At 38.4% G+C, this 7,488-nt stretch overlaps 1 pseudogene; it reads left to right on the top strand.

Annotated features, from left to right (window-relative positions):
- The first annotated feature begins 2,815 nt into the window (after nt 1-2,815).
- LOC137959391 (probable protein arginine N-methyltransferase 3) lies at nt 2,816-4,223 on the top strand (annotated as a pseudogene).
- Nucleotides 4,224-7,488: the final 3,265 nt, after the last annotated feature.

Genomic DNA, 7,488 nt, shown 5'->3' with positions numbered 1-7,488 from the left:
AGTGGATTACTGCAACAACAGACGACAAGATGTAGTCTCTACTTGAGGCAAACCTATATAAATCTTGTTGTGTTTTTCCGTGCTTGCTTTTCCCTTCTTCCACATTTATTATTATTTCTCTCTTTAGTTTGGAATTAGGGCGTTTAATTCCAAACAGTCTTTAGTCTATGTGTTACACATCACCTAAAAAATATTATAAGTCCTTTGAAGACTATAGGGAGTAGTGTTGATTTCAAGACTCCATAATATTAATATCTTCAATGTTGAGGTGAGGAAGGAGAGAAGGGAGAAAAGGAGAAGAGGAGAAGAGGTTAAGATGAGAGGTCATGTCCAAGAGAGAGAGAGAGAAACAAGAGAAGAGGGGCATGTTGAAGAGAGAAAAAGGTTTATAGATTCCAAAAGTACCAATATTACAAGTATACCCTTCGCACTAGAAAGAGTGAATAAGAGACAAAAATAAAAAACTAATTATATCAATGACACTCCAACTTATTCATTTCTTCTAAAAAGTAGAATATTACTCAAAACATGTGTTCCATATTGATTTGGTTATCTTTAGATGTACCACATTGTTTGCTACATGTTCCTCCATGCTATTTATCAGCCAATTGATAACAAGAGTGTCTTTCGTCAACCACTTGTGATAAGAGGGGTCATATTTGCAATGGGGGCTGAGTCATATGTCCAACAAGGTCTCTAGTAATTAAGAACCATTTCACACATTGGGACCAAAAAAAATAATTACTCAACCCTTTTAGTGGAATTGTAGTAATTCACAAGGGATCTCCTTTGCATAAATCAGCATATGTAGAGGAGGAAGAAGAAGACATTGAAACTTGAGACATGATGTTATGAACACAATAATATTATTATTTTATTATTTTTATATAATTTACTTTATTTATTTCAGCTTAGGCCATAGGGGTATTTTTGGAATATTTTATTTATAGGGGTATTTTTGTAATATATTATATTAGGGTGAACCCTATTTAAGGGGTAAGAGTAATGAGAAAGACAAGCATTGATTTTAGGTTAATTTTAGGGTAAACAGGTTGGGAGTTCTCCTCAATGAGCTCTAGAGTTTTCAAGCTTCCCTTTGGCTTGATCTTCGTTTTCATCTCCATGTCTCCCTACGAATCCATGTGTCAGATCTCGGAACCGTAACAACTGGTATCAGAGTGGGAACACATTAATATCAGAGCAGAGTTCTCCGGCGAAAATCAGCAAAAGTGAATTACTGGAGTTGATCCTCAAATGTCAGGCAAAGAATTACAGAAAATTTGATGAGATGTTCGAGAGGTTCTCTAAATTTAATCTCAATATAGAGAGGTTGAATGGGAAGATGGACAACATAACAAGTCTAACAAGCGGAAGGAACACAACGCCAACACAAAGCGGAGGGGGAGATGAGTTTGCTGCGAGAGAGAAACTCGCTGCTCAAGTCGCTCGAGATGATTTCTCGAAAGGGCAGGAGACAGAAGAAATCAGAATGCCCTCTGTCTCTCCAGCGGTGACGAAATCCAAAATTGGGGACACAAATCAGAAATCAGACTCCAAACTTCCAAAATCTGACGATAGGGACTCGGGAAATCCAAAATCGGAGGGGTTTTATGCTAACACCTCGTTGGCATTGGACAAATTGGGTGAGACCTCAAATCCGAAATCACACCAACAAGGCTCACAGCAAGCAAAACACCTTGCCGAACAGGAGAAGGTAATATTTCCGGCGCTTCTTCCGACCGGGATGTGTTTCCGAGAGCACTCTGTCTCAAAAAATCTCCAAGCGGTGAAACCTTCAAGGGCTGCTGTTCGCCACCGGAGAAGGGGGAGACTCCGCTTGCTCCATCAGACAAATTTCCGCTCAACTTCACCCTCGGCAGTCCAGTGGGGAACCACCATGAACGTCTTTTGGGGTAAGCTTCGAACATGGCCTCAATCGATATGTATAAATTCTTTTTCCATGGGGTGAAGGGGCTACCAGGGGCTGAGCAACAACACCGTTGCTCGAAAATTGGGGACGACGGTTCTCTGTCCCGTGACGCAAAGAAACAGTACCCAATTGAAGGTATTCGGGCTTGGGTGTATGAATTTCGACATGTAATTTTTCTAGGGATGCCGGTATTCATAGAAATAATTTTATGGGGACTACTGGAAAAACAATTTGGAGGGTTATGTTTTGCTATTGATGAGCACACTCACTATGCGTGGGTTCGTTGCTCAATTGACACGCTGAGGCTGTTTAATTTTTCAATTGACGAGACCAGTGTGCATGTCCCATATATGTCTGTGCTTAATGGGATGCTCCTGCATGATAAGTACGTTAATTTTGAGAAGGCAGCTTTCGTTGAGAAAGTACAAACAGGAGGCGATCTGAATCTCATTGGGCAGTTTGGAGTTGGTTCCTACTCGGTATATTTGGTTGTTGATTATGTTGAAGTTCTCAGCAAACAAAACAATGACAAACAGTATGTCTGAGAGTCTACTGCTGATGGAGCCTTTGCAATCTTAGAGGACACATGGAATGAACCATTCGGTCGTGGTACCGCGATCAGGTTTCATCTCAGGGATGAAGCTGGTGAATATTTGGAAGATGACAAATTAAAAGAATTGGTGAAAAGATACTCTGCATTCATCAACTTCCCCATCTATCTCGGGGCAAGCCAGGAGGTTGAGTAAGAAGTTCCAGCAGATGATGATGAATCAAATGAAGATGAAGCAACTGCATATTCATCAGAGGAGGAAGAATAAAAGAGGAAGATGGTGAGAAAAAGCCACGACAAAAAAAGGGAACGAAACAACTTCTGACTAGGAAGTCATGAATGATGTGAAGGCCATATGGCTGCGCAATCCCAAAGAGGTTACTGATGAAGAGTCCAACAAATTTTACCATTCTCCTGCAAAGGATTTTGGTGATGATGCCAATGACTTGGAGTCCATAAAACTAGGCATAATCGAGGATGCAACTCACAGGAGAATGACACCAGGGCAGAAGGACATCTTTGACATTACTGGGACTAGCATGGAACAGTTGGAAAAATATCCATTCCTTGAGAGGTTCACCGACCCAGAGAGGAGGAAGCTGCTGGGTTTGCAGCCCTTGGGTCCTTTCCCCATTTTTTTTTTGTGCTGCTGCTGTGGCACTGCAGAAACCAATGTTGCCAGCAGTGCCACTGCTGCAACCAGTGCTGCTTATACAGAAAGTAGTCACAGTAGTGACGTATGGCGCACAAGTATCTATTGTTATGGGCACAACAGCTACTTCTCTGCTGGATGTAGCTATTTCTGGCCGGACAGGGACAGCAACAAAAATAATGTCGGTTCTTACTGCATGTACCATTAGTGGAGCTCTTGAGCCCACGATCATGCTGCTCTCTCATATTACTGCTGCTATTGCAGTGAAGACACTCCTCTCTCAAAGCACTTCCGAGCTTGAGGACAAGCTCGACTATGAGGCCCAAAATGTTATTGCTGGAAATGGCATGTCGGGGGGTGATCTTGGAAGATTTCCTGCACGGGAAAGGAAGGATAAAAGTCTGGAGGTTTCTTTTGCAAATGTTGCTGCCAGATAAATCAAGAATGTAAACGAGAATTATTTTTGGGCGTACAGTTCTTTTGGAAGTCACAGAGAGATGATCAGCGAGATGGTGAGGACAGATTCTTATAGGGCAGCTATTCTGAATAATCCTTCTCTCATGAGCCATGCAACAGTTCTGGATGTTGGTTGTGGTACTGGCATACTGAGTTTAGTTGCTGCTCAAGCAGGGGCCATTCTCCCTGATATGGCAATTATGTTTGCTGCTGGAGTTGGGAGAGGTGGAACTAGTGTTCCATTCTGGGAAAATGTCTATGGATTTGACATGTCTATCATTGGGAAGGAAGTTCTAGAAGATGCTACCCAGCTTCCTATTGTTGATGTAGTCGATAGTAGTGATATTGTAACAGGAACATCAGTTCTCAAGACCGTTGATCTGGTGACAATGGAGTCTAGTAATGTCGACTTCACCTCTAGCTTTGAATTGGAGCCGAAGATTGCTGGTTCAGGGGAGTGTTACGGAATTGTGCTATGGTTTGAGCCAGCTTTCACCAGCAGATTCGGTAAAACAATGCCAGTTGTCCTATCCACTTTCCCATACAAATCGAAGACACATTGGTCCATGACGATATTGACTTTCAGGGAGCCCATTGCCATCTCTTCTGCAAGGCTCGTTGCCGATACAGCATAGGGGATGAGGAGATCTAGACGGGAAATATCAAACTACAGGTGGGAGAACCGAAATTTTGACGAGAGTTGGTTATGTAAAAAAAAAATTGCTTCTCTGGTTGGATGCTCTAGTTTTGTAGCCCAGAGAGCTACCACAAATACCGCAGTTGACACTTGAGAATGGATGGAGATATCGGCATGGGCAAGTAGACCCTGTGAGCTTGAGGACAAGCTCGTTCTTCCAGGGGGTGTAATGTTATGAACACAATAACATTATTATTTTATTATTTTTATTTAATTTACTTTATTTATTTTAGTTTAGGCCACAAGGGGTATTTTTGGAATATTTTATTTATATGGGTATTTTTAGAATATTTTATTTATAGGGGTATTTTTGGAATATTTTATTTATAGGGCTATTTTTGGAATATTTTATTTATAGGGGTATTTTTTTAACATTTTATATTAAACCCTAATAGGGTGAACCATATTTAAGGGGTAAGAGTAATGAGAAAGACAAGCATCGAGTTTAGGTTAATTTTAGGGTAAACAGGTTGGGAGTTCTCCTCAACGAGCTCTAGGGTTTTCAAACTTTCCTTTGGCTTAATCTTTATCTTCCTCTCCATGTCTCCCTACAATTCCACCATGTCTTTCTACAATTCCCTATGGCCAAACCAGAACCGTAACAATGAATCCTTGTGTCAGATCCGGGACCATAACACATGATGACTTAAAAAAAAATGGAAAACAACACTCTTAAATGGCTTTAGAAAGAAGAAGACATGATTGAATTAAAGGAACAAATACTTGATGCAATAGAAATCAAAAACAACATTAACAACACATTGAATTCAGCAATCAAAGAAGAGAATAAACTCAGCCTATAGGCATGCGAGTATGGCTTCCCTTTTATTGGTTTTTTCTTATACTTCTAGAGTTTAAACCATAACTCTAATTATCCAACAATCATTGTTAATTATCCAAGAAAAAAATGAAGTAAAAACTGGTATGAAAGTTGTCCTAAATGCAATTGAACTATGGACTACTTTCCAAAACAACTCCTTAAACCCTAACTTAGGGTTTCAATGGATTAATTTATAAATTACATTTTCAACAAGATTGAACTAAGGAGAACTTTCAGAGGAATTTTTGAAATTTTATTGGAGAAATTTTGGCATAAAAATGAAGCAAACCATGAACTACATATGCGCATGCAAGTTTCAACCATTGAACTTGAAGAAAACGATTTTTTTTTTTTTTTTTTTTTTGAGAATTGACTAGGCTTGACCATGAAAGAATTTTTAACTTTCAAAGGAATGAATTTTATCCTTCATAATTTAAAACATAGAGTGAAACTTAGCTGATTAAAGAGAGATCATGCTGAATTGACTTCAACCTCTTCCTTTCTTCAAGTTGGCTGAACCTTGTCATACTTGAAGGATGATTTTCAGACTCCTTTTCTCTACAAATGCATGACTTGGTTAACTTTGATTAAACCCTAGAATTTCAGCTTTGATACCATGTTAAATTTTAGGGTTTAATCCATAGGAATTGGATTTGAGAAGAAGAAGAAAAATAAGAAAAAGGAAGAAGAAGGAAGAAAGAAGAGAAGAGAGCTTGTGGGAGGCACGAGTTGGAGTGAAGATTAGGGTTTAGAGAAGAGCTCAATGACCTTCCTACCCTCACTAGATTACTTATATATGTGGGCTTGAATGCCCTAGTGAATAAGCAAGTTAAAAAAAAATTCTCAACTTATAACTAATTACAACCTATGCCACTCACTCTCTTAATTACATGATATACCACTTGAATGTCTTCAATAGACTTGACTAAGGAATTTCAAACAAAAGATCTCAGACTTCTCAAACATTTCCTAGTTGTATAAGTTCTTCAATCCAACCATGGCATAATCCTATCACAAAAGAAGTATGTACTTGATCTTCTAAAGGAAAGTGAAATGCTCGGATATATGCTAGGTGATACACCAATGAAACCTAATGTTATGCTATGTGCTGAAAATGGCATTGATGTTGATGTTGGTCACTTCCAACACTTGGTTGAAAAACTTCTCTCTCATAGTCAAGTGACCAGATATATCCTATTCAATTAGTGTTATCAGCTAGTATATGCATCAACCACAACAATCTCATGGGTAGCATTGGAAAGAATTCTCTGGTATTTAAAGAAATATCTAGGTTAAGGATTATTGTACAAATGTCATAGGCAATACTGAGGGCCTTACTGATATTGAAGGCTTTCTTGATGCTGGCTGGGCAGGTTTTACTGATGATAGAAAGTCCACTTATGGTTATTATACAATAGTTGGGGGCAATTTAGTCACCTAGAGAAGCAAGAACAGACTGTTGTGGCTCGATTAAGGGGGGCAATTTAGTCACTTAGAGAAGCAAAAGGCAGAATGTTGTCATTTGAGAATTACAATTTTAAAATTCTTAAGGCATAGAAAATAAAATCTTGCTATCATGCAAAATTAAAGCATAAAACATTCACACACCATATTAGTTGACACCAAATATCTTGTTATCAATGTTCTCCTATTGGTATTCATGCTCAAGAGCTTGTGCTTCGGTAATTCCATTAATCAAGCTCTATTAGCTGGAATTTATATCAAAGATATTCTAGCTCTCTTTAAGTCACACTTAGCTCAAATACACGATTTACAAGATAATCTCCCCAAGAGATTGTCTAGATTCTAGCTCTAGCTAGGCCCTTTTTATTTGATTCAAATAGGTTCTAGATAAACCTATCTCAAAATAAAATACAAAAGAAAGGTGAAACTTGCACCCTTTATCAAATGGAGAGAAACCTTTTCCATAAGAGATCCAAACCTCCAGCTTTTGTAGCACAATGAGAGATGTTGGAGTTTGTGTAATGCATATAAAATACAAAGGATAAGAGAAAAGAAGAATGTATTTTCCAGAGTTTCTCACTCTTTCTTAAAAAAAAGCACTTTAGAGAGATTTGCAAAGGAATGAGAGTAAAACTTGTCGATATACCAATAAAGGCTCATTAACTTCTCAATAGGAGGGATATACCAATAAAAGCTCATTAACTTCTCAATAGAAGATTTTGTGGGGGAATTTATAAGATCCCTAAGACAAATTAGCCATTTTTGGCCTTTTTTTAAGTTGAGTTTACATTGATCGATCATTGTAAAGTGGATGATCAATAAAAAAATCAATTGTAATGACTATTTTTATATTAAAATGTGCCTTATTGATTGATGGTATGATCAATCAATATCTTCTCGTTGGGTCTGACATTTTAAG

Source organism: Aristolochia californica, unplaced genomic scaffold, assembly GCF_029961685.1.
Source record: "Aristolochia californica isolate CCGP_79_NKW_82.1479 unplaced genomic scaffold, dmAriCali1.0.hap1 SCAF_3, whole genome shotgun sequence".
NCBI classification, from domain to species: domain Eukaryota; kingdom Viridiplantae; phylum Streptophyta; class Magnoliopsida; order Piperales; family Aristolochiaceae; genus Aristolochia; species Aristolochia californica.
This window is presented reverse-complemented; position numbering and strand designations above follow the sequence as displayed.